Here is a 20465-nt window from a genome sequence, read left to right on the forward strand (position 1 = left end):
ATCATACAACAATTAAACACCATGTGAAGTTTTGTATTAATTATATGCTTTATAGGATTTTTTGTGAATGAGTCACAGAATGTAAAGCCTTGAAAATCATAATTGGCTGGAACACAATAATAGCACCACCTTGACCTTGGTTTTGGGTGTCAATACAGATTGGTAAGTGGAACTGAAAGGTAAGTTAGGCGGTGTGTATTGCTTGTCAGCCCTTCAGAGAGCATGAACATCACTTTGAACCTCAGTCAGAAAACTAATGTCCATTAACAGGCAAATTTTTTTCCCCACTTTAGGGTTCTGAATAAAATTGTTTAGGGAAGAGGGACCTAAAAAGAAGACAAACTGTTCTGAAATCACAATGATAAAAAAAAATATAAAATGAGGAAGGAAAATCAAAAAATGGTGACTACCAGCTAAGCACCTTCACAACAGCTTGCTTCCTCTCAGCCCCCACTCCAGAGCAAAACATGAATTGTGGACTGAACTAAGGACAGGGAGTTCACTTAGCAGTTACTCTCATGAGCAGAACAGACTCATCTTGGGGAATTTAGGTGAATTTACTGACTATTAATCTGTGTATTCAAGTACGGATTCAGTACAAACACTTAGGGAGAACACAGTGCTCCTCCCTCTCCAGGCTTGTCTCCATTCCAGACAGATGTCCTCCCACCTTTTTATCAGCACAGGTTGCACTCTGCTCCTTCAGTGAAGTAATGGGCTGCTCAGGGAAAGATGGAACATAAGAGTTTCTCTTGGTCCTTTCTTCTCACTCTTCACAAAGGGCTGTAGGGATCATCTTCTCTAGATCTGATTACTACTTCCTTTTTATTCTCCTCTGACCCTGGTGTTCCTGCTTGTTTTCTTCCTTTAATTCTTCATCCTTTCTCTGTTTTCACTCTGCCTTCTTTGTGGCATTTTGTGACCCTTCTTAAATATGTTTTTCCACACTTGATGGTGGCTGATGTGCTCATCTGTGTCTTTTGGTAGGACTGTTGCATCCAGCTGTGTCTGGCATGGGGCAGCCTCTGGTCTGTCTTCAGAGACATCACCTCTTTAGCTCCCCAGTGTCTGCATTTGGATGCTTGCACCCAATATAAGGGCTTTGGAAGAGAAACCTTTCTAAAATATCTCTTTTGCTGAAAGACTGTATATTTTTAAAAACAAGCCCTGAAGTGATTTTGGCTTGTGGTCCATGGGTATATTGCAGTGACAGGTCTTGCAGAGTATTACAGAGAGTAATACTGTAATACTGAGAGTATTACAGAGTAGTCACTTCCAGTAGAAGGAAATATCACAAATGAAGAAAGTGTTTTCTCACCATATCTTTGAAGAATATAATCATGACATCCTCTCAAATATATAAACTGCTCTAATTAGTGCAAAAGTCTCACTTTTCCCCTCACTTGCTACACATTTCTTGAGCCAGGAAGTGTCAGTATATCTGTTATTGCGTGGTACATGTTCACACAGCCTATTTGTGCAACAAAAACTTTAAAAATTAAATAATTCACATCAAAGCTTGATTCATTTGCATCTAATTTCACCTATATTCTGTGAAACACTGCAGACTTGTAACATTGCAATTAATTTCACCTTTTTTGAGCAAACATGGCAAGCTAAGATTTACAGTGCATCCCTGTTCCAGGAGGTCCTCTGAATTGCTTGTACTATGGGCTGTAACAAACACAGACAAAAAGCATTCTAAAATTGTTTATACTTTAATTTACTTAAATGCTGAAATAAGTGATGACCCAGTAGGCACGTGTATCTGTTACTCATATGAAATCCTACAGTGCACTACAGACGGCAAATATTTTGTAAAAAAAAATGTATTTAAATACCTCAGGTCCTCATAGCAGACCTTTTTCCTGCTATCATATTATACAGGATCATATAAACCCTACAAAATTGGTCCTGAACTTAAAGTACCATCTAAAGCCTACAGTAGATTCTTCAGAATGAGGAAATTAATTCAATTTCTCTGTTAAAATTATGGCACTGCTACATGACTGTAAAATATTTCAAAGCCTTTTTCAATATCACAAGTCACAAACTATTGTGCCAAGCTCCCTCACCCCTACACCCATAACACCAAATTGTTTCAGAGGGACTGCCCATGTGTAAGTGTGAAAGTAATTTGGCTTGATGTGTTGGCTCCAACTGAAGAACACGGAGGTAAAGGTCTTTTTCCTTCCTTCTTTTGAATCTTAAGATTGATACTCTAATTATGTGCAACGATGGTCCAAACAGCAAACCCACTTTGAGGAAAAGAATTTATAAGCACTGATTTTATTTGTCTCTATGCCAAAGACAGAAAGTACTTTGGACCTGATTAGCATAAGAGATTTGATAATCAGGATGCCTTGGCAAGAACAGAGCTTTGAAGATTGCAAGATTGAATCAGTCTGGTGACAGAGAAGACTGAATCAAGTAGAAGAGATGTTGCAAAAGTTTGTATGTTTGTATAATGTTTATCATTATACATACTACCAATCATTGCAGTAAAAACTTACCAGCTTTCTTGGCATGGTATACAAGCATATGTAGCCCACAGTAAACTCGGATTCTAATCACCACTCAGTTGGCCCCATCCCTTCATCACTGATAGTCTCAATTGCTAAAAAGAAAGTAAAAGAGTGGTTGTATGTTTTTCAGGCAAATGGTGAAAAACATGGGCAAAGTGGAATTCTAGACATTAAGCTAGTGAAACTGTGATACATTTTATTATATATTGAGACCACTAAGTTTGACAGATAAAGTACTGCTAATTTTTAGCTATTATACCTTTTATTGTATTATGACAATTCTAAAACCACAGAATACATCTAGGTGTTGGAAACTTCCCTTTCCTTGATAGCAAACCAATTATGGGGGGAAGATACATGTCCAATGTCTCCCTCAACATCTTTTTTTTATTAAACTGCAACTTCAAGAAGAACCAAGCTAGATTTGAGTCAGTCACTTATTTCTTCACACATTCATTTTTAAATACCAGATTGGAGCACAAATTAGGATAAAAACATGGATTATCATAGAATCACAGAATAGTTTGGACCACAAAGGACTTTAAAGGCCTTTAAAATTTTTCAGGGATGGGACACCTCTCTGGACAACTGTTTCAGTATTTCACCATTCCCATCATAAAAAATTTCTTCCTTATGTCCAGTCTGAATCTACATGCTTCAGTTTGAAACCATTGCCCCTTGTCTGATGGCACAGGCCCTAATAATGTTGTATACTCAGAAGAGCACAGTTGTGCTGGAACATCAGCAGTTTCTAGGTAGAGTTTGGAAAGACCCCCAGAGGATCCTTTGTAGATATTGTTTACAGTTCTGAACCCCATAATTGACAAAGGATGTTGGGGTACGTGAACATGGCCTGAGGAGGGCACTAAGCTGGGGAAGGGGCTGGCAGGTATCTGGGCTGAGGTGTGGCTAAAGGCACTGGGTTTGTCTTGTTCAGCTGGAGAAGTCTATAAAATTCTATGTTTGAGTGAGAGTAAAGGAACTGGGAGACAATTTTGGAAATGTTTACATTACTGCACAGAAGCTGCTAGTGATATAGAAACACCCAAACCTGTGGGTCTGAGGAAACTTCATGTGAGAAAAATAAGATCTTTTCATTTCTTGAGTTCAGTGACTCGGAACAGGCAGAAGTGAACTAAGGGAGATAAGAAAATCTTTTGCTAAAGGAAATGTTGAAGCACTTTCTCTGTTCTTTTCCCAACTGAAAGTTCACTATCAAAAAGAAAAAAATAATCATATATTATCTGAGATGAGAACTATACTAGGAAAAGAAAAAGAGGGGATAATTTTTCTCAAAATAAAAAAAAAAAAAAAAGAAAGCAAGTGTGTGAATGAAATTTCATTGAAATCTCATTCACACACAAGCAAAAAAAAAGGAAAATAAAAAATAAAACCACCACAAAATATTCTAAGCTATGTTTATTTGTGATAAGCTAAAGAAAACTAACACTGAAGTAGTGACAGGTTCCTGAACTAAACTAAAACTTCCTATTGATAATATTGTGGTAAAACAACAGGAAATAAAAGATATTGCCACACTGATATGGGACTGTTTCTTCCTTTCAGTGTTCTCTAATCTGGAGGAAAAATGTATCACTTTGTCACCTTACATACAAATTTTCAGATATGATCTTTCACTTCTCCTAATTGTGAGGTGGGCTTATTTTTGACATCAGTGCAACTCAAAAATAAATCCAGTCAATTGAATTACCCTACCATCAAATCAGGGAATCTTTAGAATCCAGCCCCATTTCATTAGACAGATATTATAACAATATATTAAGAAAAGAATGTAAAAAACAAAAGTGTAAAACAGTTTTGTGTATTTGAAGGGGTTGCCTTAATCCCCACAACAATTTTCAGTGCCCCCACCAGAATTAATTTTTCAGTACAAAAACTACACACCATACTGTGAAAATAGATCTGCTATATCAATACTTCTTGCTTTTAAATAAGCCAGTACAGGTGAATAATTACTAAGTCTCCAGCAAATTTGGTAAACCAGTGACTCAGTTGTTTTATTTTAGTTTGCAAGGGACTGTATGACTAAAGGCACAGGAAATTCTACCACAGAGACCAATAATCAGGCTTTGTCTTACTGTGAATTTTCTTAGAGCACTGACAATTATTTTTTTGGTTTCTTTTCTGTTTATATTTATGGATTGAGTACAAAATGCCTCTACATTTAATGTGAAGTAAAATTTATATCTTCTTGTGATGTTTCTTACATACACAGAGATAGTAAAAGGCTCAACTGCCTCCTCTACTTTCCCTTTATGTTCACAGGCTCTTGCTGTCCTGCAGAGTTTTGTTTGCCTCAAAGTACCAATCCCATTGAAGGTCAAAGATACTGTATTTGCACAGACAGTGATCCTTAAACTTCAAATAACCAAAACTGTTCAAAAGACAGAAAAGAAATTCAGTTATAAAAAAAAAAAACCAACCCTGAATTAACCACTGCCTGAAACTCCTTATTCTGTTTGAGAGATCTGTAGTTTCATGTGTGTCAAAGCTAATTCTTTTATGATTTGTCCTCTCTCTGTCATTATATCTACTAGACATAGGGTGTTTCTGACTTGGGACAGATACACCTCCCTGAAGCTGGTGCACTTTATAGTAGTGCTTAAGCTCTTGATTCTCAACCATAAATTTTTTGGGCTTCTCCAGCAGCAGACTCTTAAATCCCTGCCTTTATGCATGCTCCCTCTTATAAGAACTTGCTTAGCTGAGGTTTGTTGTATGGGCTCATCTAGTTTGGATCATCAGTGTAGGAATGACTTTTATGTGGTATGCTTCCACCTGGAATATTGTCCATGAAAACAAACCAGGCCGGATTTTTCACTGCTTACCTTATCGGGAAAATAAAATAGAAAGTCACATTACTCTGAGGCAGTACTGTATTTGTTTAGTTATTCTTTTATAATCTTAAGTCTTAAAAGTGATATGATATTTCTGTATGCATGCCCCCCTGAAGGGAACAAAAAAGGACTAACTAGCCCCCTGTAACTTTGTATCTGCTCTGTTTATTGTTAGTAGAATATTTAGCCTTGTAACAGGTCCTTCATTTTGACAGCCTCACGCAATTGCTATGGGACCTAGAGTCAGGAGACCATTTTCAATATAATAGAGATTGCACCAGTAAAAATGGGAGACACTTGCATCTATAAATACTTTTCATTTTTAGTATAGAGTAAAAAGCATATAAGTGTGCATGGCTATGATGTTACAGGTATCCAAGTCAGTTTATAGGCAGAAAAAGCAATTACTCCAAATTTAGTAGCATAAAGGGCAACTGTCATAAAGTAAACCATCAAAATTTCAGCAATAGCTCTTAAAATGGTTCTCAAAGTTCTAGCTGCAGTTTCATGAGGTCATTAGAGGAGAGAAAAAATGCAGAAAGGCAGACAGGGGACTGTGAGGCAAGAACATGACATTGAAGAAGTTTGCCTACGGTATATCTTTCAATGTATTCAAGGGAAGTCTAAAGCCAGACCCTTAGATATGGTGACTAGGGTGAGATGTATCTGCAAAGCAGACCAATAGCTCAAAAAATGCACAAACCCCACAAAATAAGAATTAATTATTGGAGGAACAATTTAACTTTTACAGCATTTCTCCACTAATTTAGTGTATAATCTCCACTCTTTAGTGTATTTCAGGGTAAGCAGCAAAGTCTGAAAATTTGAAGTAAGTTGCATTCAGGCGCAGTCTAAACACACAGTTCTTAATTCATCATGTCTTCTTTATTTATCATTCCTTCTGATGGGTGATTTTTTCCTGAAATCTATATTTTTTATATACCATAGTGTATTGATGACCCTGTTTACTTAAAAAGTGAAAGAATCTTCAGCTCCTACTGTGAAAAATACCCAAAGGAAATTGTTACCTTGGATGCTTAAATCCCTACCTCTCTAAAAAAAGTGGACGGATGTTCAGAAATCTGAATCAGCTGCAAATTTCAACCAAACCAGCACCTTTGATTAAGGGGTATCCACTGAAAAGCACAGACCATGGGCTAAGTAATGGTCCTGTCACAAAGGAAAATACCTACCTGTCAAGGGAACGGAGAAGATTCCTCATGCACTGAGTTGAGAAATGAGTCATGAGGTCTGGAATCACTGTTGGCTGAATGTGCTTGGACTTCTGCCCATCCATCAGTGAGTAGATGCCTACCTCTACACACCCTGTCATTTGAAGATCTGTGGCAGTGTTATTTGCAAAAAACAAAACATCTGCATACAGTAAATATTTTTCAAGCATTAGAGGTCTTTTTAATGGATTTGCTCATAGAAGCAAAAAAGACACAAGAAACAGAGAATTTTCCCCATTCTTGGTTGCACCAAAGGTAAGCAACTGAAAGAAAGGGAGAGAAAAAGAAAAGACTTTTGTATAATCTTATTAATTTATTAATTTAATAATTTAATATATCAGATGAAAAACTAGCTACATATGTGTCAAAAGGAGTGAATTTTTTAGACAAAAAAGAAGGATGAATAATACATATTTATAATAATATTGTCTCCCTACCCCCTGCTGTATGCCCTTATGCTTCCTACTGATAATTGTCCTTTTTCAAGATGCAGCTCAAGACATGTGCTGGGCTTCTGGAGAACACATTGTCTCTCCCAATCTTTTTCTTTTTTTTAAAATTCTTTATAACATGATGTTTTGTTTCCAGATTATGCCTGTATTTTTTTTTTTAATTGACCCTTATTAAGTGACTGAAATGGGCATGACAAACTTGTTAAGGAGAAGCTGTCATATTTATCTGTTTCAGAGATAAAGCTAAATTCCATCTTTTTCTCCCAAGACCTTATTCTCTTTCCATAGTAAGCTGTTAACAAACAACTTCTGCTTTCTTGATGTCCATGAACTATAAGAGAAATATTTTTCTGATAATTGCCTTCTCACTTCATAAAGTTTCTTTCCAAGCCTTTATGCCCAGAACTGAAATTTTTTAAAAGTCTGCTCTGATTCTTTCTTCTACCTCCCTTCCAATCAAACTGTTTGAGCTGGCCAGTACCAAAATGGAAATTATAGATGTGAAGATGAAGATTAAGCTATGAAAATAGTTCAGATCATATTCTAGGTTTCAGTTACCATCACCTAGGTAGGTCAATATAGATCTGTGTCTTCCTTTCATTAAAATAAAATATATTATAAATTGCTCTATATAACTTTATGAGAGTCTACCAGCATAAAACTAATGAGTACATAATGCCTTTAAATCAACTTAAATAGAAAAATAAATTTGAGTATAGAAAAACATTTTTCCTCTTCCATGCAACATAGCAAAACCAAAACCTCTCCCACAAAAGCTAATTGGATGAACTACAGGACTACAAACCCTAGTTCTTTACCACTTGTGAGTGAAATCTTGCATTTAAAGGTGGGAATATATTTCTGGCTTTCTTAATAATTAAGGAGTCACAATTTTTCTGTGGCTGTAAGAAAGCACAATGTAATTATAAAGAAACAAGCAATTTAGCTTAGACTTTTCAAAGATGGGATTAACATATTACTTCCTCTTGGACACTGGTCACTACTATTTGAGCCTGCTGCCTAGTTTATTTGTGTTAGCAGATGATCCTTGGAAGGAATGCAAATGAGCCTCATTAACTCCAGGAGACTGATTCTCTGGCCTGTGTGTTTAACTGTCACAGAAACATTACGAGCAAGGCTGTTTATTGCTGTTAATTAGGCGAGGACTTGAAGAAAGCTCTCCACTATTGATGGAGATATCTCTAAACAGGATTGAAATTAGTCACATTCTATACCATCTTCTTTGAATTAATGCTGAAACAGTCTTACTGAGTCACTACTTTTTGCTTTACTGCAAGGACTACCACAGATGTTTAAAAATTATATTCAAACATTTGCAGTCTTTTGTTTTTCCAAAAATGATTTTGCCTATACATCCTCTATCCTTTCACAGTTTCTCTCTAAGAAACTTAGCTCAAAGTTTGATTTGAATCTCACTGAAGAACACTGCTATCTTCACTCAACATACAATTTTTTATATAAGTCCTTTGAAAGATAACCTCCTTCATTCACATGGCAAAATTATGGCAATCTTTTCTTTGTTAAGTTCTGGTTTTTCAATGTCCCAGAGAAGGGAAATGAAAGCTGATAGGTCAGTACTGGTTCAAAGTATAAGCTTTTGAAAAAATAGTTCACACTTTCTGTGAAGAAAGCAGCTGGGTGTCTACAGCTATATTCTTCAACATTTTTTCAGTATTGAACACTCTATAGACTTGAATGGCAAGAATTTTCCCTGCAGTGTTAAGAGCTATTGGCTGTGCCCTGGTAGGGATCTTCATGCAGGTATCACCCCTAAGAACCACAAATTAATCTTCTCTAGCTTGCACTGTACCATGTACCATGGCAGAGAACAATTTAAAAGTTCAATGTAGGTGATGGTAGTAAGAAGAATGAAGCAAAAAAAGTAATTGAGAAGAGGTGCCAGATACAGGGAACCAGAGATCCCAGATATCTCTACCGGAAAAATGATGGAAAGCAACAAATGATCAAGTTCCTTCAGGGGACTTTGTGACCAGACAAGAAGCTGAAAGAAAGGATGGACAGAAGAATGATACTTGGAGCTAATGGAAAGGTAGGGGCCAGACACAATGACAGAAAAAGAGAGAGTTGTTGAGCAAAGAGAGTAGGAGAGTTTATTTAACTCTAATGAACAGGAAATGATGTAACGCCAATCTGATTTTACCTTAAGGCATTGTATAGGGTTTCAAATCATAATTTAGGTCACTGAGGACCTAAGATGAAATCCTAAGCTTACTATATTACTATGGTGCTTCAAATACTGCTGTAAGGCAAGTTCTGATGATCTAACTTGCTTTACACTCAAACTCTTTGGATGTACAGACACACCTGAACAACAAGTCAGACCTGGGATCTCAGGTAGAAGAAACCTTAAGCTGGAATGGACCCATAACTGTCACTCAGTTCAAGTCCCTGTTCCTCACAGCACTACCGAACATTAAACCATATGAGTAAGAGCACCATCCAGATGATCCTTGAACTCTGACAGGCTTGGTGCCACAAACACTTCCCTGGGAAGTTGTTCCAAGTGGACAGTGACTTTCTCAGTGAAGAACCTTTTCCTAATGGCCAAACTGAACTTCCCCTGCTGAAGCTTCCTTCCATCTCCTTGTGTCCTATTGCTGGTCATAGGGAGAGGAGATAACACCTTCTCCTCTGCTGCCCCCCTTGAGGAAGTTTTAGTCTGTCACCTGAAACTTTAATTAATGGCTTAAACATCCATTTTATGCTATATTCTACAAGCATGGCATTAGACACTACTTTTACCAGAAAGAAATTTGTTATATTAATTGGGTATGTTTGAACAGAGTTGGGTAAAACGCAGCAGTTTTTCATAATGCTTACACTTGTCTGTTGTTGAACTAGAAAAGTATGGAATAAAGGAGCATGACTAACTGAAGATCTTTGAATCAGTGAAATCCTTATTCTTCCTTGCATGTGTTAGAGAAGTTCAATGTGATAAGCAGTTAGTAGGTAGCTAGTAAATTTACTCAAGTGGTCACTAAGCATACAGTCTTTATTTTTGGGGAATTTGGCTTGCAATTCCTACATCTTATTTGCAGAAGGACTGAGCAAACACAGCATGAAAGTAGAATTATTTTTGAACATGTAGTATACAACATAAGGTTAGGCAATTAGAAAAAGAGAGTTGTTTTACATTGATTTGCAATTATAATAGATAATAGTGATTACTAATAGATGATAGTGATAATACATAAAGAGATTTTTTTTAACCTCAGTTTTTACATGCTTTTATTTCTCACTTTATCACAAAGGGATGCTGTACAAATTCATTTATAAGTGCTAGTGAAGCATTAATATATTACAGAGATGAGCTCTATGAAAAAGTCTAAGAAGAAATTAAGTATTCCGTTTTCCAAATGCAGTTTGAATAGTGTGCAGTAAATAAACTATGGGATCATAAAACAAATGGAATAAAGCAAAATATTAAATTGCTGCTGACTAAGTAAGTGGCTTACATTCTGTACCTCAAATGAAGAAGTCCCGTGGAAAAATAGAATGAGATCATATAATTACATGCTGTATCATAATGGATCCTCACTAGCATGTGAATTACATTTCACTAGTAACATTAAATCTAGCATTTGCAAACATTTCAGTTCCTGACTCTTCAATTTAGTGCTCTTATTTTTATGTGAGAGCTTTGATATATAATTGTTATATAGAATACACTTATGGTCAGTGGCCAGCAGTTATGCATAACTGTATGTGTTAAGAAGTATGATTCATCAAGTTCTAGAAAGCTATGTATATTCCTATACAGAGGTGCCATATTGCCAACAAAATGCCTGGATGGGATGTGCTGATAAACATAAATGATGTGATAATAAGTGTAAAGTGATGCATAGGTGGAAATTTTAAGGTATGCTTTCACAAAATAAAAACCTGTTCACTTAGGGATTTCTCAGCTTAAATTTTGTGCTGGCAAGACTTTCTCAACCACTACCCACAGACTGAAAAATATAGAAAGACAGAAGCTAAACATACCCTTGAAAATGAAATATAATCTCCTAAGGGACTTCAGCATTTTCAGTATCTTCACTGGACAAACTATGTAGTACTTCTGGAATGCATTTTATGGAAGAGCAGAGGAAAACCTGAGAAAGTCTTGCCATCAGAGCTGGAAGTGCCAGTAGGGGATCACTGCTGTATTTACCCTGCTATTACTATTCCTTCTCTCAGAACTGACTTATGCAAGACATAAATTTGATCTATTGTGCTTGAAATCCAAGAGCAGAAGTATTCCAGTGAAATATTTTAGCCTCAGGTGTGTGGATCTCAGCATTATGCTTTTCTTTTTCAAAAGTAAGAGATCAGTTCCAGTGATTTAATTTCAATATGGGAGTAATTCTTACAGATCATCAATTGCAATCTACAATAAGTAAGCAAGAAAAATGGAGCTGCAACTTCCAGGGCTGCAATATGTGATTAGGAGACAAACCGGCCCTGCGTTAAAAGAAGAACATACAGATCCTAGCCGTGGGAGAGCACTCCATTAAAAGATGTGACACAGGTCATCAGATCATTTAGGCACAGGAGAGTATGCTCTGTAGAAGGAAGGCCTTCTTTATTCTCCAGATGCTGGAATGGTGTAGACATCCTCTCCAATGCACCAAGACAAGAAATAGGCTTCCATTCACCACTTCAAAGATCTTCACTGTGACTCTCAGTTACTTTTTGTCAAAATTGAGCAAATGGAGGAGAAATCTTTTTCCAATCAACCTTCCCTTCTAAACAAGTGACCTAACTCATAACTATTTTCAATATGTTGATGTCTGATGTTGTACTTGGAGAGCTGTCTATTTGAACACTTACAGATTTCCACCTGGCAGCTATATTTCACTTTGATCACACTCAAATTTTCTTTCTCTTAATGCCATTTTCAAGCACTCTGACCATGGATATTTGCCTCTGGTTGCCCTCATCTACTTCCCACTGTTGAGTTGCTGTGCCCAAGGGCAGGGGGGCAAGTAGGGATGCTTTTTACATGGTGTATTAGATGGTCTGTTTTGTTGTGACAAGTATGAGTTTCTATTCCATTTGGCCTGTAATTAGAGAGATGATGCAATCATCTTTTGGTTTTTTTATTAGTTTTTAGGAAATTTCATCCTCTAAGGTTAAGTACTTTTTTTCTTGGTAGTTTATATATTTTTCTATGTAGTTTATCTATCTATCTATCTATCTATCTATCTATCTATCTATCTATCTATCTATCGTATTTAGATATATAATTTATATTAAAAAGTCTGTATTTTTAGATTTATCATATTTAGATATTTAATTTTCATTAAATGTTTGGTTATATGACCTTAAAATGCATGTTTCAAAATTTCTTGCTCAGTAAAACTGAGAATCAGAGGAAGATGGCAATGAACAGCAAAAATGATGAAAAAAAGACCCAAATCTTTGAAGAAAAAATATCTGAGAAAAAGATTGTAACAAGCAAATTGATGGTTCTTGGCCCTTAAATAACATGAAAACAAACTGGTTTTAAAAAAAAATGAGCAGTTAGTATTGCCAAATGTGTAGCTAAATGCAGCTCAATGATAACTGATACCAAATAACATATTACAACAGTAGTATATTTGAAAAGTAGTGGCATTTGATGAACAAGGAATATCACTGAAAAAAAAATCAGTAAACTTGGAATCTATTGATTCATTCTGTGTCAATCAGAATGGAAGTTGTTTTTTGGAAAAGCTTTAGAACTAAAAACTCGTTCACAGGTTTAGTTTTTGTTAAAATTTCAATTATTATCTACCATTCTAATAAAATATAGATTAAAATCCTAGTTTTTTCTCAAAAAAACATTGACAATCAAAGACTGAACTTCCATCTATCCTTAGGGCATGAAAGCTACCAGGACTCTTTTTTTAAATCAAAGCACTGGATCAAGTTGGGAATGGTGGAAAAGTCAAAAGCCTAAAACATCTGCCGCTGTGAAGAAATAAATTGCACTTCCCAAAGCCTGTAATTCTAAGAACAGAGAACCAGAGCAGTTGCAACCACTGTCTGGGGAGCAGCAGGATCAAGTGGGATGGGAAGGCACCAAGCATGAGTCAGACACCAGGAAAAGACAAGGGCTGATAATTTGAAATTTCTGAATCATCTTCTGTCCTTTGTCAGTGGACATTCTTACACTTTGTTTTAAAGGGGAAATGTCACTGAGCGGGAAAATAATAGAATACTTTACTGTCTCTACTTCAGTTTGTCCCATTTCTCCTAAAAAAAACCTAATTTTGTTTCTATTGCAGACTCCAGACTTGTTTGATCATTACATAGTTCTTTTGTCATCAGCAAAGGAATAAATTTCTGACAGGATATGGAAATTACATGTCATCCTGTTGTGGTTGACCAACGAATATAGGTTTTTAATACGGACTTTTTGTCAAACAACTATCTGAATTATCCTATGAAGTTGCCATTAAGTGCTTCTGATCATAATAAATAGTAAATATTTGCAAAAATCCATATAAAATGTAATCCAGCATCACAAGAAATAAAGCAATAAAACAATCCTTTTTTATACTAATTTGTAGATTCTGATAGCTGTATTTATGCAGACTAGCACATACACAGGGATGTCTGTGGAGCTCTGCTCTCTGACCATGCAAACACTGTCAGTTTTGTACATGGTCATTTTGAGGTTCTAGAAGATCTTTTAAGGGTTGGAGATTTTAGTGGTTAACCATTCAGGAAATGTACAACATCCTTCACTGGAAAGAGTGCAGCATATCTCTGAACACTCTAAAAACATAGTGGATAATATCAAATGAATATTGAAAGAATTGGAGCGAGTTGCTAAACTGATCTTTTTTTTTTACCTTCTGCTTTTAAAAACAACTGAGCTGAGTAATGTTGTACCACAATTTCCATGGCGATCAATATGACCAAACATTCACTACTAGGACAATAATCAGGTATTTAATATAGATGAAGGACTCTGATTCAGTGTTTGATCTCTCTCAGACAGCACCTTAATCTCACGTTACTTCACAAATGTGTGCTCCATTAATGTATTGTGGGTTTCTCCTTAAAATGAAATGGGAAGAAAAAAATCTTCATTTCTTTCTTTGATGTATAATGTTGATGTATAATGCTAGAAGAAGTGGTAGAATCAAGTCCCATGACCTCTCTGATGGCATTGAATGATACTTGCTACCATATACTTTTTTTGTTACAGTTCTTGGCCAAACAAAGCCATGAGCAAGCAAGCAACAGAGTTACAGAACTGCAATATTAGCATATGAAAATGGAAAATGTTGTTTACCTCTATGATTAGAAAATTTTTCTCTTTTCCCAGAAATTTTGTCCTATTTAATAAGCTTTCAATTTAACATGTACCTGTCAAAAACTAACTATAACACAAACTATAACATATAACAAACACAATACAAAACACTACCTAGCACAAGCATTAGCAAAAAAATGTCTTTGTATATAACAGGGAAGTTCACCCAATCTATCCTTTTACTTATTTCACTCAGGAAACAGACTAAGTAGATGGGTTTTAGATTGGCTCTCACCAGTCACAGGTTCTGTCAGGAAAAACTGGCAAAAGGAGAACTGAATTATGTTGTCCTGTGCTTTCTATCAACAATACTTCTGGTTTTAAGATGTACAAATTTAGAAGCTGTATTTAAAAGCCCTTTATTTAAACACAGACTGTATATTGACTGCCTAGAATGGAAAAAGTACCTTAATAATTCACCTTCCAAATTAAAGGATATATTACACATCCAAAACAATACCTTGATTATGCTTTGAACAGAAATCGAGGTTGGTAAGCTATGTTAGTAAAACAGAAATTACAGAAAATGAAATTATGCAAAGATCTATAAATCTCAGAGCTTCTTTGTAACTCATATATCAAAATAAACTTAATCACTTTTTTTGGTCTATTGTTCTAAACAAATCTGGAGGTACCATGAATTGAATTGTCATTTTTTATTTCCATCACTTGTCATGTCTTAACTGTAAATTATTCCCTTCATTTTTGAAGCCTCCACCATAGGAGAAATTTCTTTTGATCATCTTTCTACTCTGCTACGAATTTTGAAAGCTTCCATTAGATCATGTCAAAATTGCTTTATTTTCTAGATGAATTTATGTAAGAGGCAGAAAACTGTATGAATTCTGATATAAAATAAAGATACTAAATCAATCCTTTAAGATTCCTTAAGTAAAACAAAAAGTGACAGGTGTCACACTTCTGTCTCATTATCGTAAACTGTGAAAATCTTATCTTTGCATTCAGTAAAAAAAAAAAATCTGTACAGAAATCATAAAAAAAATCACACTGAACTTTCTTTGCTACTAATCTGTCAAGTGTCAACATGTGGATTCCACTGAGCAAGACCAATGCTGTCAATTTTAACTACAGTAATTTGTCATATTCCTTCCATAAACTATATGATGGGAACAAAGGAGTAATTTTTTTTAATGTTAAACCCTTTCCTGGATAGTATCTCTACTAGTAGAGTGTGAAATCTCTCATTGCTGTGGTCAATATGCTTGTAGCATCAGTGATATAGCAGAATATGACAGTTTTGTTTGTATTCATGGCTGTGACCTTTAGCTATGCACATCATTAATTTCTGATCCCAATCCTTGCCTGCATCCCTACCAATGTAATTTATGCCAAGGGATTGTCTTGTCTTCTATGCTTCAGCATTAATAAAAAACAAAAAGGGGGGGAAAAAAGGAGGGAAAAAGAAAAAGCAAGAAAGAAAAAGCAAGAAATAAAAAGCCCAACTAAAATGCAACACCTGTTGTAGAGACACTGGCACCACTGTTAGTTGGGTGAGTGATGGCCTGTGACACTGACAGAAATGTCTCACCTGCTTGCATGGCATTCTCATCCAAATAGGTGTGCACACCATATAATTTATTTCTGTGGATGTGAAAGACAGTCATGCATAAACAATGAGCTTGTTTTATCATCATAACTGGATGAAATCCTCTGAACTGTTGTCCCTTGTGCCAATGTGTCTTCCTACTGCAATGCATTTCTTGATTTTGGTGACTGCAGGATAATGTTGATCACCACAAGAAAGCTTGGAATAGTGTCCAAGAAACCTCTTAATTGTGACAAAATTTCTACAAGGAGTAAACTAGGACAAGGTAAATCATCCTTATTTTTTTTTTTCTTGCTCAGCACAATATTCAGCTTGTTGCAGATACTTGTGTGTAGTCAGTCATGAAGGAATATGAATAACTTCATTTCCAGTTGAGATATAGTTCCCTTTCCCTAGAAAACAGGAATCTGGCACTTGGATGTGCCTTGCATTTAGACCTCAGAAAAATACTTACAAAGGCTGTATCAAGTGGAAGTAGGTATAATCCATAACTTTATGAATACTGCCTGAGTGAATATCTTCCTGTAATCTTCATTACCACAGAACCTTCTCCACGTAACTGTCTCATCTAATGCCCTGCTCTGGGGTCAAGACTTAAAAATGTGAGCATTACCTAACTGAAGTATTAGCTCATCAGATAGCTCATCATAAACTATTAATAATGCTCTTGCCTTATTCTTATGTCTCATAGATCTAGTCAGTGTCAGCAATGTTAATCATATTTTTTCACTTTCACTTACCACATATAATGTCTGAATAATTTCCCGTTTTACAAGTTTAATACTTCACTCTTCTTATTTTCTTTTTCTTTCTGAATTAGTCCTAAATCTTAGTGTCTGGGATATTTCATAGACCATGTGTTTCAAGATTGATAGTGGAACACACTCTAATCTTATATCTCCTAGAAAGCTGCCTCTGTACATAAGATACTACATTTTATTCTATTTATTAGACTGTATATCATATGAGATTCAGCAGGAAATAGAACAAGGATGATTAAAAATTACTTTCCAAGCTAGTGGCTAAACAATACCAAGACAAAGAACATTTACTCTTTCCTTCACAATTATCCAATACTGTTTTTTTTTTTCTGCATTCTCTCTATATATACCTACAGATATAGTTTGGGTTGGAAATAATTAACTTTCTATTCCAGGGAATAAAAACTGTGGTAAGTTTAAATAGTTTATATATATATTTAAGCCAGTGTGATAGTTAGGCTTAACCTGGTGATGTTTCTGCTCCCTGTTTCTCTCTGTAACACTTGTTGCTGATCTTGCTGTCATGTGGGAAATTGCTACCATGGAAACACCCTCTGAACTGTAGTCTCAGACTGTGTCTGCTTTTGATTTGATGCATTTTTCATAACATATTTTTTTCTCCATTTTTATGAGGAGTTTGCCATGCTTTGAGTATTCCGTAATACTCATGGTTTCCCACCCCTGTTCACAAATACTGGGTGTGTTACACATTTTCACACCAATTTGTGTGATTCCCTCAGGGCTGATGATGTGACTTTGCTATCAGTTCAGGTCACAGACACCAAGTGTCTGCTTGATCTCGTGCAGTAGACACTGTGCAGCTCATCCACATCTACTTAAGCTACCTAAGGATTCACCACTACATGGATCCACAGCAAGATACAGCATCTGCACTTTGCTTAAATGCAGCATTTGAAATATGGCAAAGGAAACAGTGATTAAAAACTTTAGGATGTGAAGTGACATATAAAAAAAAAAAGGTAGCCTTTCAAGAACCGAATGTTTGAAAGATCCCATGGTTTTCTAAGGGAGTCTGTGATTCACTGCAGTCTCCAATTTTGTTTATATCTGGAGAAAAATTAAAATATGTCACATGCAGAGAGCACCCAGACTAAGAACAATATAAATTTGAGGTTTTTTCAGTCTGTTCCAACTTTTTCATAGGAAAGTCAACATCAGACTTTGGTGTCAACAAAGCTTTCTGAAGCTTTTTAAAGACAACATTCGATTAAAAGAAAAGAGCAGACAGCAAACTAAAACTCACAACATTTTTAATAAAACAACCATGGTATTCACAAAATAAATAGTAAAAGTAATATTGAGGTCCTTTCCTTTTCTTCAAATAAACAATATAAATGTTGTACACACAATAGAAAATATATATATCATAGAAACATTGAATGGTTGGAGTGAAAAAGAATCCTTAAAGATCATATAGTCCGACTCCCTTGCTGCATACTAAAATTGTCATTCAAATTATGAAGTAAAAGAGTCAAAAGTTTGAAAATGCTACAACCAAGTTGGCTCTTGCAGCAGTTTTACCTGCGTGTGAAAAAGCTGGCAGCTACTAATTAACATTCAGTAGAAGATGAGCATTCCCATTAATCTAATTTAACAATACCAAAGATTGAATAATTTTTTTCAAAATAGCTGATTAGCACTGGTAAAGTGCCCTTAAAGGCAGGTAAGTCTTGAGGAAGTACTTTCCAATACATATCAGCACTTTTAAACATGGATTCATGACCCATTTCTTATAACCTTGTGTTATGAAGCATGGACTTAGTAGGGATTTATCATATACATGTTAAATACCTGGTTTTATAAGGTTTACCCTTGTAACCAACATTCATTCTCACCCCATTGCTGCTGCAGATTTCATGTAAAGTACAGCAGCTTATCCTCTCACTTTGTCTCACTTTCTCTTGTATTTAAGTATCTTCTCCACTCTAAATCCATCTGCTGTTTGGAGTTCTAGTTAACCACATATATGTAAGTGAAGGTGATCTATTAATAGTGTTAAGTGTTAGCTTTGGTCACTGAAAAAGGAAGAGTGAAGAAAATAGGAACACAGGACTGTAAGAGAGAATGTACTGATTACAGACTGTTTATAATTCCAGCTTTTTTAGCAGAGCCTTTCTTCAATTGCTTGACTTCAATGGCTACATGCTTTGCAGTGCTCACACTGCACTTACCCAAAGGAATTTGTCCAAATTATTCTCTTTCCCTTGACCATCTCCTTTCCAGTTGAGATGGGATCTTTTGAATCCCACCTATCTACTCTAGCCCTGTGATGCTTGTAAAAGGACAGCTTCTAAGACTGTTTACCACTAAATGGTGAAAAGATAGCTTACCATTTTTTAAGGATATGTAGAAGGGAGATATGAGCACCCTGAAATGTGGAGGTCACTTAGATCCAGACAGAGTCATTACATATGGTTATCTCTAAAATGGACCAGAGATAACTCTTTGGATGCCAGCATTTCTGACCTGTTGAAGCTTTTCTTTGAGAGAGGACTGCGGCAGAGATTGCTGGAAAATCTGACTCTTTGTCTGCCAAATGATGCCAAAGTTACAATTAGTGGTACATCCAGGAACAGGAGACATCTGACTTTGACCAGCTGGCCCTTCTTCAGTAACAACACAAGAAGTTTGAGCTAAATTCTCTGACATGCTCTGAGCCCTTATACCAATGTGTAAGGGTAGTGAGTAGTAGGTAGTGAGCAAAACCCCTAGCTCCAAGAAAACCAGCAGGAGAGGCTCTGGCCCTATGCCACAGGAGCACTCTGCTTAGAAGTCTCTGAGGAACATGTGCCCTGCTGTGTCTGCCCACAGACAGAAAACAGTGCCTTGACATCTGTTGCTAGTAGAGCCCTGACAAATTCCAAAATGGCTTTAATTTTTGGGCTTGGGGCACAATTGGAACTGGTGTGAGAAGGCAGAAGTCATAATGCAGTCCTTGACAGCACCTTGCTTCACGATTCAGTACAAACACTCTTGTCTCTTGACTTTAAAACATACTGACATGAGATGATCTGCTCAAAGTGTCACATTTCTGCTGGCAGCCATGGTGTGCAACTAGTCATGAGCTTTTCTTCTAGCTATTTCTCATTGCTGAAAATCTGCAGGGGGAGTAATTAGAAAAAAAATTGTCAACACGAATGATGTTTAAGGCCCATGCTAAGAGCTCACTCATCCCATCTGCTTAAGAAAATCATCCCTCCAGTAAATTCATTTTTAATTTGAACAAGAACCCTGGTTTAGTCACACCACAGTCATTTTTAATTATGTTATTGAGACTGTGTTGGGCTTTTCTTGCCCTTCTGGGCTGATGCTCTATTTCCTCATCAGTGCTGCCTCTCCTTGACTCTTCATTAGTAAGACAGGGACTCACACTACACAGAGAAGACCCACTGTCTTTTTTTTTTTTTTTTAATTCAGGGTGGTTATTTTTCCTAAAAATAAACTCATTTACTTTTCTCATTTCCCAGCTGTCACACAGAGGCATTTTTAGCATCTGTTTGTATCAGGAATCTATAAATAGGAGTATCTGGGTACAAAACAAGGAAAGAGTTTTTCTCCTCTTCCTTTGAAATAGGTGGGAATAAAAAGATATTTGAAAGAAAATAGTAAAGGAAGGGATGCTGAATATGTATGCATAAATTTTCTTCTAAATAAATATGGCAATTAATCAGTTAGAGATACATTAAGACTACTGTATTTTAATAAAAAAGGAAAGTGGT

Source organism: Parus major, chromosome 2, assembly GCF_001522545.3.
Source record: "Parus major isolate Abel chromosome 2, Parus_major1.1, whole genome shotgun sequence".
In the NCBI taxonomy this organism is placed as follows: domain Eukaryota; kingdom Metazoa; phylum Chordata; class Aves; order Passeriformes; family Paridae; genus Parus; species Parus major.